The following is a 20,077-nucleotide window of genomic DNA, read 5'->3' as shown; positions in this document are numbered from 1 at the left end:
AATAAAGCCAATTCTTCAACTGCTGTAGATCTGTTTACTCTGCCTCCCAAAGATCACAGTAAGGGACAACTCATATTTATCCTGCGCTCTGTGCTGAGTGCTTACACCAGAGAAATTGTGCAAATCTGTGAAAAATGTGATTCTGACAAAATTCCCAATGGAAAATTCACTGTAGTGAGTCAGAGGGAGTTACTTTGAACTCTTATCTGGCCTGTGGCCTAGCGGTGTCATTTTTTTTTTCAGTTTATTTTTAGGCATGCACAAAAGAGTGATCAACAACAGTTTTGTGCACCTTTGGAAAGAAGGACCCCACTGAACAGAGGCCAAAAGGAGCCTGGAGTAACTCTGACACCTTGTTAGTCAATGGATTTGTCTGGGGTTTTATCTGAATCAAAAATTTCGGAGATGTACAGTGCCTTGCAAAAGTATTCGACCCACTTGAATTTTTCAACTTTTTCCCACATTTCAGGCTTCAAACATAAAGATAAAAATTGTAAATTTTATGTTGAAGAATCAACTAGTGGGACACAATTGTGAAGGTGAATGATATTTATTGCTTATTTTGAATTTTTGGTATCAGTGGTATGATACTCCTTCCATTTCAATATGATCGCTTGCATGGTGCTTCTTGGGATGTTTAAAGTTTTGGAAATCTTTTTGCAACCAAATCCGGCTTTAAACGTCTCCACAACAGTATCACGGACCTGCCTGTTTGTTCCTTGGTCTTCATCATGCTCCCTGTGCTTTAAACAGAACACTGAAACTATCACAGAGCAGGTGCATTTATACGGAGACTTGATTACACACAAGTGGCTTATATTTATCATCAGTCATTTAGGACAACATTGGATCATTCAAAGATCCCCAATGAACTTCTGGAGTGAATTTGCTGCACTGAAAGTAAAGGGGCTGAATAATATTGAACGCCCCAATTTTCATTTTTTTTTATTTTTTACAAAAATTTAAAATAAGCAATAAATATTGGTCACCTTGACAATTGTGTCCCACTTTGTTGTTGATTCTTCACCATAAAATTTAAATTTTTTTTATCTTTATGTTTGAAGCCAGAAATGTGGGAAAAGGTTGAAAAATTCAAGGGGGATGAATACTTTTGCAAGGCACTGTAGATGGAAGACCTAATGTAAGTGCTCAGCATAGAGCAGAGGACAAATGTGAACTTATCCAAAATGTTCTGTACCCCAAATTTCCATCAATAGAATTCAACTCAACCACAAAAAAACAAGTACCTACTCATTTCCATCACCTCTTAACGGAAATATTAGGGGCTTCCATGATACTTGGAACACAAAGACTCTGGAGAAGTGCTATGGCTCTCTCCCTCAACATAGAAATCCAGCAAAATCTGCACCTCCAAATCTAAGTGCCCCTCTCCCTTCTGAGCACTGCAATGTGCCTAAATCACATATAGCATCTACATGTTTGGCATTGTTGTAGTGAGCAGAGCCCAATAAATTATACGGGGTGTGTGTCTCCAGAAGCACAAGCTGGGAACAATGTACTGGCAACTACATAAGCTTATTTACAATTTTTAATTCTGCAAAATTCACTGTGTTTGACTGCTTGGGTGTTTTTCAGAGACAAAATTGGCAAAATACCCATAGATGAGTTCCTAGAGGGGTGTAATTTCCAAAATGTGGTCACTTGAGCAGGTTTCTGTTGTTCCGCGACTTAGGGGCTCTGCAGATGAAGTCTGCAAACTAGTGTAGGAAAATCTGTACTCCAAAATTTAAATAGTGATTCTTCCCTCCCGAGCCCTGCAGTGCGGCCAAACAGTACTTGTACAGCCATATATGAGGTATTGCCACATTCAGGAGAAATTGTGTAACACATTATAAGGACTTTATTATTTATTCCTTTTGTGAAAATTAGAAACAACATTTTAGTGGTGAAAATGTAATTATTTTTTCTTCACAGCCTAATAATATAACATTTTGTGACACACCTATAGTAGGAATATTCTCACTGCACCCCTAGATGAACTTATTCATGGGGTGTACTTTGTAAAAAAAGGGTCCATTATGAGGATGTCTGCCTTTTTGGCATGTCAGGAGCTCTGCCAATGTGACATGCACCTCCAAACCATCCCAACAAAATCTGAACTCCAGTACTTTTCACCCTTCTGAACTTTGCACTGTCCCTTAAAAGTAGTGTTTGACCACATATAGTATATTGACAAACTCAGAAGAAATTGTGTAACAAACTGTATGGTACATTTTTTCATACAACCCTTTTTATTAAATCAAAACTTCAGGGGCCAAAGCAACATTTTAATTGTAAAAAATGGTAATTTTTATTTATTTTTACAGCCCCGTTATTATACAATTCCGTGAATGACCCGAGGGTTAAAATTGCTCACAACACCCCTAGATTAATTGCTTGAGAGGTGTAGTATCCAGGATGGGCTCACTTCTGGGCAGCTTCTGCTGTTTTGGCATGTTAGGGGATTTTCAAATGTGACATGGTGTCTCCATTTTATTCCAGCCAATATGTCACTCCTTCCTTTCTGAGCCTTAGCATGCACCCAAACAGTAGTTTTACACCACATATGGTGTATCTGTGTACTCAAGAGAAATTGCACAAAAAAAGTGAATGGTGAATTTTCTCAGGTTACCCTTGCGGAAATAATAAATTTAGGCTAAAACAACATTTTTGATGGAAAAATTGGATTTTTTTTTATTTTGAAGGCTCATTGTCATACAATTCTGTGATGAACCTGGGGTTTAAGGTGCTCATGACATATCTAGAAACATTTCTTGAAGGGCATAGTTTACAAAATGGGGTCACTTGTGGGGGGATTCCACTGTTTAAGCACATCAAGGGCTCAACAAACACGACATTACATCTGCTATTGATTCCAGAAATGTTTGCATTCCAAAAGTCAAATTGCATGCCTTCCCTTCTGAGCCCTGCCGTGTGCACAAACAGTAGTTTTCTTCAACATATGGAGTATTGGCACACTCAGGAGAAATTGCACAACAAATTGTATAGTCTATTTTCTCCTGCTACCATTGTGAACATGAAACCATTTCGGCTAAAGCAATATTTTTGTAAGAAAAAGTAACATTTTCATTTTTTCCTTCCACATTGCTTTAATTTATGTGAAGCACCTGAAGAGTTAATAAACTTCTTAAAAGACATTTTGAGCACTTTTAAGGGGTACAGTTTTTAGAATGGTGTAAGCTTGGGGTATTTTCTGTCCTATATGCCCCTCAAAGTCACTTTAAATGTGGTCCCTAAAAAAAAATCAGTTTTGTAAATTTTGTTGTAAAAATGAGAAATTGCTGACTTCTAACTTCCTAACAAAACAAAAATTATGTTTAAAAAATGGTGCTGATGTAAAGTAGAAATGTGGTAAATGTTATTTATTAAGTATTTTGTGTGACATAACTATCTGGTTTAAAGGCATAAAAATTGGGAAATTTTCCAAATTTATGCAAAAATTCTGGTATTTTCACATATAAACGTAAAAAAATGTTGACCTAAATTTACAACTATCATTAAGTGCAATGTGTCAAGAAAAAATCTCAGAATCAACGGGATCCATTGAAGCGTTCCAGTATTATTACTACATAAAATGACACTGGTCAGAATTGTAAAATTTGGCTCTGACAGGAAGATGAAAATAGACTACGGCAGTAAGGGGTTTAAAGATGGGCTTGAATTCACTAATATTCACCTCCAACACAATTTTTGTCTGAAATTTTTGAACTTGAAACACCATGAGATTGCATTGGTAGCAATTCCCTGGATTTTGGCAAGCCCAATTCAGATGAACGAATGAATCTCAGATGACTAGCTCTCTACCAATCGGCAACTTGTGAATTTAAACTTAAATGGATATCACTGACGTTCCATGAAACTTGGGTTCAAAGTATCTAATGTGAGTAAAGAACAGTACCTTCATATACTTGCACTTACAAGGCAATTCCTTTATCATTGGTCTACATCTAGACTTTACAAGTACATTATGGTTGTAGGTTAAACTCACTAATGGAGAAAACTCATATTAAGAACTTTTAACATAAACCTGATTATAGTTCATCCAGACAACAGACCATAATAACCATAATACTGTATGTAAAAAAATCCTTATACTCAACGGTCACCACTCACCTCTCCGTCCCCTCCGCTCCTCACTAACACACATGCGGACCTTGTTGCAACTTTGTATCTGAGTCATCTGTGTTGAAATCACCAAGGCTCAATCGCTAGGCCAATGATTCTGTTTGCTATGTCTGGGATGGTTCTGCGGATGTAGTAACATCTCTGCATTGATGTTTTGGATTGTCAATACAGAGTACAGTGTGGACTGTTTGGACATTTCAAGTCTATGGCTAGATTCTGAATGTAATTGGATTATGTTATTTAAATACTTGTAAATGTAAGTAAGAGTAAGCATATCTGTCATTTTATTGAGCTAAAATATTGTAATGACTGCCTTTTCATATGAAATGATAATTCATGTCTTTAACACTTGAAGTAAATCTGCAATGCCGAATTAGTGTATATGCCTTACAAGGGATTTGTGACTATGATTCACAATACAAACTGCATACATTATTAAATTGATATCTGACACTTGATGAGGATGGTGTACTTACATTGAAAATCCAAGATAGAATTGCTCATAAAATGATCGTTTTAAAGTGGGTCACAATGTAGTGCCCAGTGTGTGAAAGATGGCATTACGACCTATGTCATGGATCTTCCAGTAGGACAATGACTTCAAATATACTTCAAGAAGCACCCAGAAAATGATAAAACTAAGCACTGTAGAGTTCTGAAGTGGCAGAAATGAGTCTAAACCTAAATCCCATTGAACACTAATGGAGAGATCTTAACCCATTCACGACAGAGGATGTACTGGTACGTCCAAAATCATGAATAGGTTATCATCAACAGCTGCTGCGGTGAGCTGGCAAAAATCCCTGCACATTTCTTTTGATTTGAACAGCAGATATGTGCAGCTAACAAGCGCAGTTGGATCGGTGATCCACCCGCTCCTGTTTACCCCTTAGATTGCGTTTTCAAAATGTGACAGCGCAATTTAAATGGTTGTGGCAGGGAAATCACCTTTCCCCGTCGCCATCAGAGGCTCCATGATGTGATCACAGGGAGCCGATGGTTTCCATGGTAGCGACGGGTCAAGTGATGACTCTTGTTGCTATCATTAGTCCCTGTTACAGCTGACAGAGCAGCGGTTCTAACAGGAATGCTGCATTTCTGCTGATTTGAGCTGTGCAGCTCTGATAAACAGAAATGAAATAACGATCCAAGGGGGACTAGTAAAATTAAACAAAAGTAAAACAAAGTTTTAAAAAATTAAAAAAATAATAAAACCTAAAAGTTCAAATCACCCCCCATTCACCCCATTGAAAATTAAACAGTTAAAAAAATAATAAATATACACATATTTGGTATCGCCATATTCATAAATGCCCGATCTATCAAAATATAAAACTAATTAATCTAATTGGTAAATGGCGTAGCGGCAAAAAAATTCCAAACGCCAAAATTACGTGTTTTAGTTGTCAGAAATTTTGCGCAAAGGGAAATATAGGTGATCAAAACATAGCATCTGTGCAAAAATGGAACCATTAAAAATGTCAGCTTGAGATGCAAAAAATAAGCCACACTGAGCTGCATATGCCAAAAAATGAGAACACTACGGGTCGTGGAAAATGGCATAAAAAGTGCGCCACTTTTTTGGACAAAGTTCTGAATTTATTTAAACCCCCTAGATTAAAGTAAACCTATACATATTTTATATCTATGAACTCGCACCGACTTGAAACATTATACTGATACATCAGTTTTACCTATTATTGAACACTGTTAATAAAATACCCCAAAAACCATCATGCAATCACCTTTTTTTGCAATATTTCTACAGCTGGAATTTCTTTCTTTATTTCTTTTCCAGTACGCTATATGTTAAAGTTCATGGTTTCATTTAAAAGTAGAACTCGTCCTGCAAAAAACAAGTCCTCATATGGCAAGATTGACAGAAGAATTAAACAGTTATGGCTCTTGGAGGGAAGGGGAGCAAAAAAACAAAAATAAAAAATGGAAAATCGTTCGAGGGTGAAGGGGTTAAAATTGCTGCTGGAAGAAGGCACCCATCAAATATGAGAACAATTTGCAAAAAAAGAGTGGCCCAAAATTCCAGTTGAGAGGTGTAAGAAGCTTGTTGATGGTTATAGTAAGCGGTTGATCACTGTTATTTATTCCAAAGGGTGCGAAACCAAATATTAAGTTGAAGGTACCAACAATTTTGTCTGTTCCATTTTCGGATTTTGTGGGAAATTATGTCCAATTTGCCTTTTTTTTACCTTTTTTTTATGTTGTTCCAATACACACAAAGCAAATAAACGTGTATAACAAAACATGTGTAAATGCAATCATTTTTTCGGATAAATACTTCATTTTCTAGAACAATTTCATGGGTGCCAACACTTTCGGCCATGACTGTAACACAAAAACCTAATTTAAACAATAGCTTTTCTACTTTTATGGTGATAAAATCTTCTATATAAATCCCCTTACTTTTTTCCACATCACAAGCTTTATTAAACTTAAAAAATAGAAATCTTGCAGTTTCACACTGGCCACTGGGGCTTTTTGTAACCCTTTTACGACCAAGGATGCTGCTGCTGTGTGCTGGAGGTGATTTCTGCACATGCCTGCTGATCTGCTCAGCAGATCTGTGTGGCTAACAGGCGCAGGTGGATCCGCGATCCATCCATGCCTGTTAACCCCTTAGATCGCCCTGTCAAAATGTGAAAGAGCGATTTAAATGGCTATGGCAGGGAACGTGCTTTCTGTGCCGCCATCGAAGGACCTGCAATGTGATCACGGGGAGCCGATGCTTGCCATTGTAGTGACAAGTCATGTGATGACTCCTGTCGCTATCATGACGTATTTCCTGTCAGAGCCAACAGAGCACCGGGTGTCACATGAAAGAAGCATTTCTGCTGGCCAGAGCTGTGCAGCTCTGATCAGCAGAAATGCTCAAGCAATCAGACTGTGCAGTGATAAACTCCCGTAGGGGGGACTAGTAAAATAAAGAAAAAAAGTTTAGAAATGTGAAAAAAAAAATATACATATATTTGGTATCGCCGCTTACAGAAATGCCCAATCTATCAACATATAAAATCAATTAATATGATTGATACACAGTGTGGCGATAAAAAAATTCCAAACACCAAAATTACATTTTTTGGCTGCACAAAATTTTTTAAAAGTGCATGAACAGGCGATCAAAAAGTATCATCTTCACAAAAATAGTATAATTAAAAACGTCAGCTCAAGGAGCAAAAAATAAAACATCACTGAGCCCCAGTTCCTCAAAAATGAGAACGCTATGGGTTTCAGAAAAGCGTGCAAAAATAATATTTTTTTTGGACAAAGTTCTGAATTTTTTTAATCCTTTAGATAAAAGTAAAAGTATACATGTTTGGTATCTGCGCACTCGTACCAACATCACATGGATACATCAGTTTTACCATATAGTGAGCACAGTGAATAAAATACCCCCAAAACAATCATGCAATTGCACTTTTTTTGCAATATCACTGTGCTTAGAATTTATTTCCCATTTTCCAGTACACTATATGGTAAAACTAATGATTTCTTTCAAAAGTACAACTCGTCCCACAAAAACAAGCCTTCATATGGCAAAATTGATGAAAAAATATAAACGTTAGGACTCGTGGTAGAAGTGGAGCAAAAAAAGAAAATGAAAAACGGAAAATCGCCAAGGGGTGAAGGGGTTACATTAACTTCCTGTTATTTCAGGAAACAACACATGTACATAGCCACATAGCCACAATAAACAGACTTCAAACCTCTTTATATTGAAGTATCTTATGAGCCTGTGTAAAGGTCATTGTGAAGGTAGTTGGATCAGGGTCAGCTGTGACACCGCAAATTGTTATGGGTGGATCCTGTGTTATCAGATGTGTATAGGAGTGTTACCAGTCATTGTAATCCTGTCTCTTTGTGTAAGGACAGGAATTATAGCTACAGTGACTAGTGTTAAAATTGCAAGATTACTAATTTAGTTTTTTAACAAAGATCATTATATGAAAAAAGTATTGCTAAATTCTTATTAACACAAAATCCTGATAGAAACCGTATTTCATTTTAGTGATAAGCGAGTATGCTTGTTACTACTCGGTACTCGCGCGAGTATCACTGTACTCGGGCTACTCGGCGGGTACCGAGTAATTTCGCGATACTCGTGCTGTACTCGTGGTCTTCATTGCTGCATGTTGGCGCTCTTTTGAGAGCCAGCCCTCATGCAGGGATTGGCTGGCAGACCACTGCAATGCCACAGCCCTGTTAGTTGTGGAATTGCAGTGATTGGCCGGCCTGCACAGCGTGACCGAGCCTTTATACCGGCGGGCGCGCTGTGCTCTGCACACAGCCATCTCATATTCCCTGCTTTCCACGCCCACAGGCGCCTATGATTGGTTGCAGTGAGACATGCCCCCACGCTGAGTGACAGGTGTCTCACTGCACCCAATCACAGCAGCCGGTGGGCGTGTCTATACTGTGCAGTAAAATAAATAAATAATTAAAAAAAACGGCGTGCGGTCCCCCCAATTTTAATACCAGCCAGATAAAGCCATACAGCTGAAGGCTGGTATTCTCAGGATGGGGAGCCCCACATTATGGGGAGCCCCCCACCCTAACAATATCAGTCAGCAGCCGCCCAGAATTGCCGCATACATTATATGCGACAGTTCTGGGATTGTACCCGGCTCTTCCCGATTTACCCTAGTGCGTTGGCAAATCGGGGTAATAAAGAGTTAATGGCAGCCCATAGCTGCCACTAAATCCTAGATTAATCATGTCAGGCGTCTCCCCGAGATTCCTTCCATGATTAATCTGTAAATTACAGTTAAAAAACACACACACACCCAAAAAAATCCTTTATTAGAAATAAAAAACAATAACAAAGTCCCTCATCACCAATTTATTAACCCCGACAAACCCTCCATGTCCGGCGTACTCCACAGTCCTCCAGCGTCGCGTCCAGCTCAGCTACATTCAGGTGACAGGAGCTGCAGAATACACCGCCGCTTCTGTCAGCTTCACACAGCAACTGAGGTGAGTATAGCGATCAGCTGCTGTCAGTCAGGTAACTCACGGCCACCGCTGGATCCAGCGGTGCCGCGATTAACCTCAGTGACATCAGCTGATCGCTATACTCACCTCAGTTGCTGCATGGAGCTGACCGGAGCGGCGGTGAGTAGCGCGATCAGCTGAGCTGTCACTGAGGTTACCCGCGGCCACCGCTGCATCCACCGCTGGATCCAGGTAACCTCAGTGACAGCTCAGCTGATCGCTATACTCACTTCAGTTGCTGTGTGAAGCTGACCGGAGCGGCGGTGTATTCTGCAGCTCCTGTCACCTTCATGCAGCACAGCTGGACGAGACGCTGGAGGTCCGTGGATTACGCCGGACATGGAGGGTTTGCCGGGGTTAATAAATTGGTGATGAGGAACTTTGTTAGTGTTTTTTATTTCTAATAAAGGATTTTTCGGGTGTGTGTGTTTTTTAACTGTAATTTACAGATTAATCATGGAAGGAATCTCGGGGAGACGCCTGACATGATTAATCTAGGATTTAGTGGCAGCTATGGGCTGCCATTAATGCCTTATTACCCCGATTTGCCAACGCACTAGGGTAAATCGGGAAGAGCCGGGTACAGTCCCAGAACTGTCGCATATAATGTATGCGGCAATTCTGGGCGGCTGCTGACTGATATTGTTAGGCTGGGGGGCTCCCCATAACGTGGAGCTCCCCATCCTGAGAATACCAGCCTTCAGCCGTATGGCTTTATCTGGCTGGTATTAAAATTGGGGGGACCGCACGCCGTTTTTTTTAATTATTTAATTATTTCACTGCACAGTATACACACACAAACACCGGCTGCTGTGTTTGGGTGCAGTGAGACACCTGTCACTCAGCGTGGGGGCGTGTCTCACTGCAACCAATCATAGGCACCGAAAAGCAGGAAAGCAGGGAATACGAGATTGTTTAATGAGCAGCCGGCTTTTTCAAAAGAGGAAAAGCCGCCGGAGTTTAGTGAACAGCCGTGCAGCGCCGCGGCAGTGATCAGGGAACGGTAAGTAAGAGAGAGGGGGGACAATGACCGACAGACTGTGAGAGGGGGACAGACAAGACAGAGAGAGACCGACAGAGCGAGACCGACCGACGGGAGATAGAATGAAAAAAAAATGACCGACATCGCTAGTAAAAAGCACAAAACGTGCGTTTTGGACATCAGAGTGCCACACAATGTTTTACGTAAAATCTTTCATGTATTAATCTCAAAAAGTAACATACACCAGCTGTATCTCACTATTGGGTATGTGCCCTTAACATTTCCGCCATAAAAATTCATTTTGGTGTCATTTTGGAAGGTTTTCTGGTGAGTCCGTAAAAATGGCATAAAACACGGACAAAATTGTTCACAGCTGTGACTTTTGAGTGATAAATGCTTCAAGGGGTCTTCCAAATGCTGTTGCCATGTCATTTGAGCACTCTTCTGAGACTTTTGTGACATTTTTAGGGTTTCTACATGCTGCCGGGGGTCATTTCATAAAAATACTCGGGTCTCCCATAGGATAACATTGGGCTCGGTGCTCGGGCCGAGTACACGAGTATCTTGGGATGCTCGGCCCGAGGCTCGAGCACCCGAGCTTTTTAGTACTCGCTCATCACTATTTCGTTTTTTTATGACTTCTTCCTTTTACGCTTCCTCCTGTCTTTAGTTGAGTGGTCTGCCTGCCATGTGTCAACCTACCTCTCATATGCTCTAGACAAGATTTTTTTCTGTATATTCTAATATTAGGTAATGCCTTGATTTAATACAGTGAATATACTTAGACCTGAATACAGGCTCATTACCATTTATGCGCCAAACAAATATTAGTGCTGAAGAGCCTCCAGTTCCCATTGTGAGGATTTCCAGATAATTTGCTTACTTTCCAATGCACAATGTCATCAGCTCAGTTAATAGAAAGGAAATGGACAGGTATTTTGTCTATTTCTTTCAACATTTCATTCTTACAATAACTAAGGGTTTAAGCAGCTTAGCAGAAGTAATTATGTTTCGATCTCCCAGGGAGTTTAGCTTAGTATGCTCTAGTCTTCTAGAACAAGTCTCCTAGAGAGATGTCAAGACGGCACACCAAAAATAAATTATCAGTGATTGACGCACAATAAAACAATATGTTTGGTTGTATAAATAGACAAGTGGACAGCGATATTCTTTCCTAGCTGAATTCTGAAGCTTGTTTGCGGAATCAATTTCCTGTCTGTGTGACACTGACTCCTCAGACACTCTCACTAATGCTTGCCATTTACTAGGCTTTATACTGCTCTCTAGTTATGCTATATTATTAAGCCATGTGAATAGTGGTATTTTCCAGAGTGATAATTACTTTTCCAATCACTTTAATTCACCTTTGTAAGCCATTCGGTCACATGCAGATGCCATTCTGTTTGTTATTGACCAACTACTAATGATAAAATCCTTTAAAGTCCCATTTCAGCACTTTTTTAAATTTCATTATCCAACTATCTATTGGCTATCAGCAATGTAGTATAGTAAATGTATTAAAATACCATATTTTTTTGGATTATAAGACGCATTTTTCTTCCCAAAAATTTGTGAGGAAAATGAGGGGTGCGTCTTAAAATCCAAATATAGCTTACCGGGGGTCTGTGTGTGCGACGACCGGGTGCATTCGGGCGGCCGGGTGCCTTGCTGTCCTAGAGAGAGGCTGCCTCTCTGTGTGTGCGTGCGGGCAGGCGGATGGGCGGCCTGCTGGCTGCCACTCTGTGCGGGTGGGCGGCGGTGCGGCAGATGTCCCAGTGTAACCGCGGTTCCAGTTTCAAATGATGGCTCCGGGAGTCAGCGCGTTCGCAGATGGAGCTCTTAGATGAGAGCTCCATATGCGCACGCGCCGCTCCGTTAGTCAGCGTGTGCGCAGATGGAGCCCTTGGATGAGAGCTCCATCTTCACATGCACCGCTCCAGGCGCCATCATTTGAACCGGGACTGCGGACAGACTGTGACACTCACTGCACTGGCCTGCTCCACCACTCACCCGCCGCTGCTGCCACCACAGACGCCGCCACGCCTGCCATCAGGGACGCCGCCATGCCTGCCGCCACTGACCGTTGCTGCCACCACGGACCCGCCGCGGCTGCCAAAAAAAAAAATTTTTATATATAATATTTTATTCACATTTAATTCAAAATTCTGAGATTAGAATGGTTTAAATACTGTTACACCTTTTTATACCTGTAATTTTGTGGGTTTTCAAAAAGTATTTTTTCACTAGGAAAAATATTCCCCTTTTTTCTTTGACACAGCACTTCAAGCACTATCTTTCTATTATCAGTATTTATATATTTTTGGAATTATTTGTATCTATTTATTATACCCCACCCAGCACCACAGGAATTTGTTGGTACCTTAATGATCCAAGTGTATTTTTATGAATTAATTGTTTACCAGATTGTGCATTAATATGGCTTCATTTGTTTTATCCGTCCTGCTCTGCATTTATACTCCACTCCTTGTTTTTTAATTGTTCTTATTATCCTTGTATCTTTTGTGAGTAAAGGATTTTTATTGTGCATAATTTTTTGTATTGAGATTATTCTATTTTGGATTTTTTTTTTCAATAGGGTTGAGATCTGGTGACTGGGCTGGTCACTCCATTACAGATAGAATACCAGCTGCCTGCTTCTTCCCTAAATAGTTCATGCATAATTTGGAGGTGTGCTTTGGGTCATTGTCCTGTTGTAGGATGAAACGCTGTCCACAAGGGTATGGCATGGCATTGCAAAATGGAGTGATAGCCTAACTTATTCAAAATCCCTTTTACCTTGTACAAATCTCCCACTTTACCAGCACCAAAGCAACCCCAGATCATCACATTACCTCCACCATGCTTGACAGATGGTGTCAGGAACTCTTCTAGCATCTTTACAGTTGTTCTGCATCTCTCAAATGTTCTTCTGTGTGATCCAAACACCTCAAACTTCAATTTGTCTGTCCATAACACTTTTTTCCAATCTTCATCTTTTGAATATCTATGTTCTTTTGTCCATATTAATCTTTTCCTTTTATTAACCAGTCTCAGATATGGCTCTTTCTTTGCCACTCTACCCTGAAGGTCATCATCCCAGAGTCTCCTCTTCACTGTAGACGTTGACACTGGCGTTTTGCGGGTACTATTTAATGAAGCTGCCAGTTGAGGACTTGTGAGGCGTCGATTTCTCAAACTAGAGACTCTAAAGTACTTGTCTTGTTGCTCAGTTGTGCAGCGGGGCCTCCTACTCCTCTTTCTACTTTGGTTAAAGCCTGTTTGTGCTCTCCTCTGAAGGGAGTAGTACACACTGTTGTAGTAAATCTTCAGTTTGTTGGTAATTTCTCGCATGGAATATCTTTCATTTCTAAGAACAAAAATAGACTTTGGAGTTTCACATGAAAGTTCTCTTTTCTGGCCATTTTGAGAGTTTAAGGGAACCAACAAATGTAATGCTTCAGATTCTCAACTAACTCAAAGGAAAGTCTGTTTTATAGCTTCTCTAATCAGCAAAACTGTTTTCAGCTGTGCTAACATACTTGCACAAGGGTTTTCAAGGTATTTCTAAACATCCATTAGCCTTCTAACACGGTTAGCAATTACAATGTACCATTAGAACACTGCAGTGGTGGTTGTTGGAAATGAGCTTCTATACACCTATGTAGATATTACATTAAAAACCAGACATTTGAAACTAGAATAGTCATTTACCACATTAACAATGTATAGAATGTGTTTCTGTTTAATTGAATGTAAGCTTCATTGAAAAAAAAAATGTGTTTTCCTTCAAAACTGAGGAAATATCTAAGTTAGCCTAAATTTTGAACTGTAGTGTATATTGTAATACAGTTATGTAAAAAATAGAGATACCCAATTTTCTTTTTAGTCTTGCTAAATGCTATTTTTAGTGTAGAAGAGATGATTAAAGTCTTGCTAAACTAGATTTACTATATAAAGTAATTCCAGTGAGATTACTGCTGTGTTTTCCAGATCAGACAACTATGCTGTCCCTAGCGCTCCCCCTAGAAGCATGTTGGGTATTCTGAAACTGCTCTGTGACGACTCGTTACTGCTGCTCTAAGCCAGCAACATTGAGCGCACTGTCATTGTGCACAGCGCACAGGGAAACAAGTCTCTATGCTACCCTAATAAAACAAAAGAAAGTTTGTCAGTCTGCATCCCCGTATATGTATAGCAATAGTCTGAAGGTGATTACTGTGTTAGGTGACCTGTGCTTGAGATAATGGTGCAGAAATGAGGAGGAGGTGTCCATCACCTGTTGTGAGTGGTCTGAGCCTTAAGATCTACCGTATTTTTCAGACTATAGGACATACTTTTTAGCAAGAAAAACTCTTGCTACAAACTATGCTCATTTTATAGTCTGGAGGCAGCTTCCTGTGATGGAGGAGAATGCTGACATCATGTATTTCCCAATCATAGAGACAACTAGTCTCTCACCTCCTGCTCTACTCTGATCAATGTGATCGGTGCAGAGGAGGAGAGGAAACTAATTGGGACTGAACGGAGGCTGCATGAGCTGAGCAGCTGAAGGACATTGTTACGCACCGAGGTGCAGCGGCACCTTGGCGATCTCCTATTAGGATCCCCGCCATTCCGAGGCTGACGCCTGAGTCCCCGACTCCTGCCATAGGCGTTCTATGCTGTTGGCCACTGCCCATAGTGTGGCTAGGATATTTTGGCATTCTGTGCCTCAGTGTGGAAATAGCGCTACTTCGCATGCGCGGACGTCTAGTGCTGTGTTTACATCTATCTGCACATGTGTACCATGTGGCAGGAGCTGATAGGGGGGGGACGTAACCGCTGATGCGCTGCCATGCTATTGATTATGGGTGAAGTCACTGATGACACGCTGCCATCTGATTGGTTGCCGCTGACATCACCGCTGATGTCACTGCCCTGTGACTGCTGCTCATTAGCTAAGGTCCTGGCTGGGATGCAGCTCATCCTTGTTTGGCGTGGAGCAAAGGTTTTAAGAATCCCTGGAGACTGCATGTGGGCGTGCAGTCGTTCTATTGTGTGGAGCTATACGCTTCTCTCAGCACACTCCCAGTCATCTCTTAGACTTAGGGTTGGGTGCCAAGGCCAGGCTACGTTTTTCATGTAGAGACAAGTGGTTAGCTGGCTGGGATCTAGGGGCACGGCAAACAGGTGATTGTGGACTTCTACAGGGTCAGTGCTTAGGATCAGGCGCTGAGATCCAACAGGACCAATACAGGGTCAGTCCTCTGGTTGAGGCTTAGGCTCTGAGGTCTGACTAAGCCTTTCATAGAGATACCAGCAGATAGCTGTTAGTACCTAGAGGCTAGTCAGCTAGGTAGATACTCACCATCCTAGTGCTCACGCCCTTAGCTCCTCCTGAGCTTACTCTAACTCCTCTGCTCAGTGGAGTATGGTTATTGCTCCATCAATATTGCACATAACTTTCGGTGCATGTGCTATACCACCAGGTTTAGTTTATTTTCGCTATCTGACTCTGTGAGTTAACAGAGGTTCAGGTACTGTAGCTAGACAGCAATCGTGTAACAGTTAACACGATAGCTGTACGCCTTAGTTAGGTGTTCTGCTGATTCCCTGTCGGGTCTTGTGCCTCCAACTGCAGTTTTTACACCACGGTGGACCCTGACTGCTGATAGGATAATAGATGGGAATAGACTCCTATCAGGCAGCCTCACCGTAACAGACATTCCACCCGATTAACTCAAGGACCATGACTGATCACATTACATGAAATGTCCTTGAGATAATCAGGTGGAGGATCCTTCAGCTACTAAGCTCATGCAGCCTCCATTTTGGTCCTGATCATGGAATTTTCACAAATATTTACAAAAAAATCTTTAATGTGTGAATAATGGTACCGTCTCACTAAACGACGTACCAGTGATTCCGACCATGATATGACCTGGTCAGGATAGCTGCTGCGTCGCTACATGGTCGCTGGTGAGCTGTCAATCAGGCAGATCCCACCAGCGACCAGTGACCAGCCACCAGCCCGCAGCGACTCGTGGAAACGATGCTGAGCTTGGTAACCAAGGTAAATGTTGGGTACCCGATATTTTCCCTGGTTACCAGCGCACACCGCTTAGTGCTGGCTCCCTGCACTCGTAGCCAGGTTACACATCCGGTTACTAAGCAAAACGCTTTGCTTAGTTACCCGATATGTACTCTGGCTACGTGAGTAGGGAGCCAGCACTGGCAGCCTGAGAGCGGCGTACGCTAGTAACCAAGGTAAATATCGGGTAACCAAGTAAAGTGCTTTGCTTAGTTACCCGATGTGTACCTTGGTTACCAGCGTCTGCAGCTTCCAGATGCCGACTCCCTGCTCCCTGCACATTCAGATCGTTGCTCTCTCGCTGTCAAACACAGCGATGTGTGCTTCACAGCGGGAGAGCAGTGAGCAAAAAATGAACCAGCACTGTGTATAACGATCAGCGATTTCACAGCAGGGGCCAGGTCGCTGCTTAGTGTCACACACAGCGAGATCGCTGATGAGGTCACTGGTACGTCACAAAAACCGTGACTCAGCAGCAATCTCGCTAGCGATCTCGCTATGTGAGAAGTACCCCTAAGTTCTGAATATGAATTAACAGTTTAGTTTTGCTAGTTATAAGTCAAACACTTCAGATACAGAAAAAGCACAACATAGTGTACAGTATTTAAAACTTTCCCTTAACATAAATACAAAAAAAAAATATTTCACTTTTTCAGCATAAAAAAGCATACTAAAGTGGCGGTCCACTTAAAATATATGTAGATGTTTTTATAATATAAAAATATGCAAATACCAATTTGCTAGTATTAAAAAAAGGTCTTACATTTCAATAGCTATGTCAGACAACAATGCATAGACAAAGTTGGGGGCCAGCTTAGCTAATGAAATGAGTACCGTACTACACTTGGCACTGATCACTTACCAATACGGTAAAGGAGAAAGCTCTCCTGGGAAGAACCTAGGAGGCTGTGGGTCCATGACACAGGACCAGCATCAATATCTTGAGCGTGAAACAACTTTCTTATTTCAAGTGTGTGTAAGTAAATGTTCATGTATCAGAACTGTGTGTATCTCTAAATATGCATGTAGCAGAGCTGTGTCTGTCAATATGTGCATGTAGTGTGCATGTAGCAGAGCTGTGTGCATCTATATACTGTGTGCAGATTTATTAGGCAAATGAGTATTTGATCACATGATACTTTTTATACATGTTGTCCTATTCTAAGCTGTGTAGGCTTGAGAGCCAACTACCAATTAAATAAATTAGGTGATGTGCATCTCTGTAATGAGGAGGGGTGTGCAGTAATGACATCAACACCCTATATAAGGTGTGCTTAATTATTAGGCAACTTCCTTTCCTTTGGCAAAATGGGTCAGAAGAGAGATTTGACGGGTTCTGAAAAGTACAAAATTGTGAGGTATCTTGCAGAGGGATGCAGCAGTCTTGAAATTGCCAAACTTTTGAAGCATGATTACCAAAAAATCAAGCGTTTCATTGCAAATAGCCAACAGGCTCGTAAGAAGCATGTTGGGCAAAAAAGGCACAAAATAACTGCCCATGAATTGAGGAAAATCAAGCGTGAAGCTGCCAAGATGCCATTTGCCACCAGTTTGACCATATTTCAGAGCTGCAACGTTACTGGAGTATCAATAATCACAAGGTGTGCCATACTCAGGGACATGGCCAAGGTAAGAAAGGCTGAAAAACAACCACCTTTGCACAAGAAACATAAGTTAAAACATCAAGACTGGGCCAAGAAATATCTTAAGACTGATTTTTCAAAAGTTTTATGGACTGATGAAATGAGAGTGACTCTTAATGGGCCAGGGCTGGATCAGTAAAGGGCAGAGAGCTCCACTCCGATTCAGACGCCTGCAAGGTAGAGGTGGGGTACTATTATGGGCTGGTATTATCAAACATGACCTAGTGGGACCTTTTCGGGTTGAGGATGGAGTGAAGCTCAACTCCCAGACCTACTGCCAGTTTCTGGAAGACAACTTCTTCAAGCAGTGGTACAGGAAGAAGTCAGTATCGTTAAAAAACCCCTATGATTTTCATGCAGGACAATGCTCCATCACATGCATCCAACTACTCCACAGCGTGGCTGGCCAGTAAAGGTCTAAAAGATGAAAAAAAATGACATGGCCCCCTTGTTCACCTGATCTGAACCCCATAGAGAACCAGTGGTCCCTCATAAAATGTGAGATCTATACGGAGGGAAAACAATACACCTCTCGGAACAGTGTCTGGGAGGCTGTGGTGGCTGCTGCACGCAATGTTGATCATCAACAGATCAATCAACTGACAGAATCTATGGATGGTAGGCTGTTGAGTGTCATCATAAAGAGAGGTGGCTATAGTGGTCACTCATTTTTTTGGGTTTTGTTTTTGCATGTCTGAAATGTTTATTTCCAAATTTTGTGCAGTTATATTGGTTTACTTGGTGAAAATAAACAAGTGAGATGGGAATGTATTTTGTTTTTACTAAGTTGCCTAATAATTCTGTACAGTAATGGTTACCTGCAAAAACAGATATCCTCCTAAGATAGACAAATCTAAAAAAACCCCCACTACAACTTCCAAAAATATTAAGTTTTGATATTTATGAGTCTTTTGGGTTGATTGAGAACATAGTTGTTGATCAATAATAAAAAAAAATCCTCTAAAATACAACTTGCCTATTAATTCTGCACATGGTGAATGTGCGTATGTAGGAGAGCTGTGTGTATAATACACTCACTGCAGAGAAACACTGGCAATAGATTTATTATTTCCCTATGCTACCCTATTGCAAAAAAAATAACGATAATAGTCACTCCATATTACACCACCAGGGTAGTTTCAATTAACAAGAAAATGTTTCCCTATTTTCTGCTATCTAAACCTTGGATGTGTCTTTTGGTAAGGGGCGTCATATAATCCGAAACAAAATACTGTGTATATACGATGTATAGGTATCATTCATAGAAATCCTGCCTTTGAAGATTATAGAATGGACAGGACGTATGGGGCTAATATTAGGCTTAGGCTGCTTTCACACATCCGTTTTTTGCTGAGCGGCACAATACGGCGCTTTGCAGAAAAAACACAACTTTTTTTTTGCCGCCGGTTGCGTTTTTTCCGCATAGACTTGCATTAGCCCCGTATTGTGCCGCATGGCCTTGCGTTGCGTCCGGTTTTTGCCGGATGCGGCATATTTAGCCCATGCGGTGGCCGGATAGAACGTTGCCTGGCACGTTTTTTTGTGCCACGAAAAAAAACGATATCGGGATTTATAATGCAAGCCTATGGACGCTGGATGCGGCATCCTGCGGCAAAAACCGCATCCGGCCGCCGGATGCATTTTTTTGCACTGTGCATGCTCAGTATCAAGCCGCATCCGTCAAAAAACGGACGGGCCGCATGGAAAAACTTATGCAACGGATCCGTTTTTTTGGCCGCATCCGTTGCATAGGTTTTTGAGCCAGATTGAGCCGCACTGCAAAAACCGGATGTGTGAAAGCAGCCTTACTGGCTGGTGTGAAAATTGCAAGACTGTTTTTTAACATAGATAGTGATATGAACATTTACAGACCCGATTTAACTTAAAAACTTACTCACAAAAGGTCATTTTCTGATGCCACATTCCCTTCAAAGTCTCTGTGAAAGGCAGCAAGAGAACCTTTAGGTTCTTAACATTTGGAAAAACTGTTAATAAGAAGAACACATAACACAGCAAGGACTAATCCTACAGGTAGTTAAAGGTAAATGGAATTTTATTAGAATAATTACAGGAAACAATTCTGTAGCACACACCAATTGCACGCCATGCAGTGCACTAGGGATCACTACAAATCTATAATTCCATAGAGTGGAATGAAGGAACGTTTCAATTTATAGAAAAGAAAAAGATTTATCTAGACTAAAGATTGGTAGTGATGTAAAAGTGGCT

The 20,077-nt window shown here is 41.0% G+C and overlaps 1 protein-coding gene across 4 annotated transcripts in view; it reads left to right on the top strand.

Annotated features, from left to right (window-relative positions):
• The window catches only part of DLGAP2 (DLG associated protein 2), a 738,892-nt gene that overhangs the window by 359,349 nt on the left and 359,466 nt on the right, over positions 1 to 20,077 (top strand). The gene's annotated exons all lie outside the window — the stretch shown is intronic.

Source organism: Anomaloglossus baeobatrachus, chromosome 3 (genome assembly GCF_048569485.1).
Source record: "Anomaloglossus baeobatrachus isolate aAnoBae1 chromosome 3, aAnoBae1.hap1, whole genome shotgun sequence".
In the NCBI taxonomy this organism is placed as follows: Eukaryota; Metazoa; Chordata; class Amphibia; order Anura; family Aromobatidae; genus Anomaloglossus; species Anomaloglossus baeobatrachus.
This window is presented reverse-complemented; position numbering and strand designations above follow the sequence as displayed.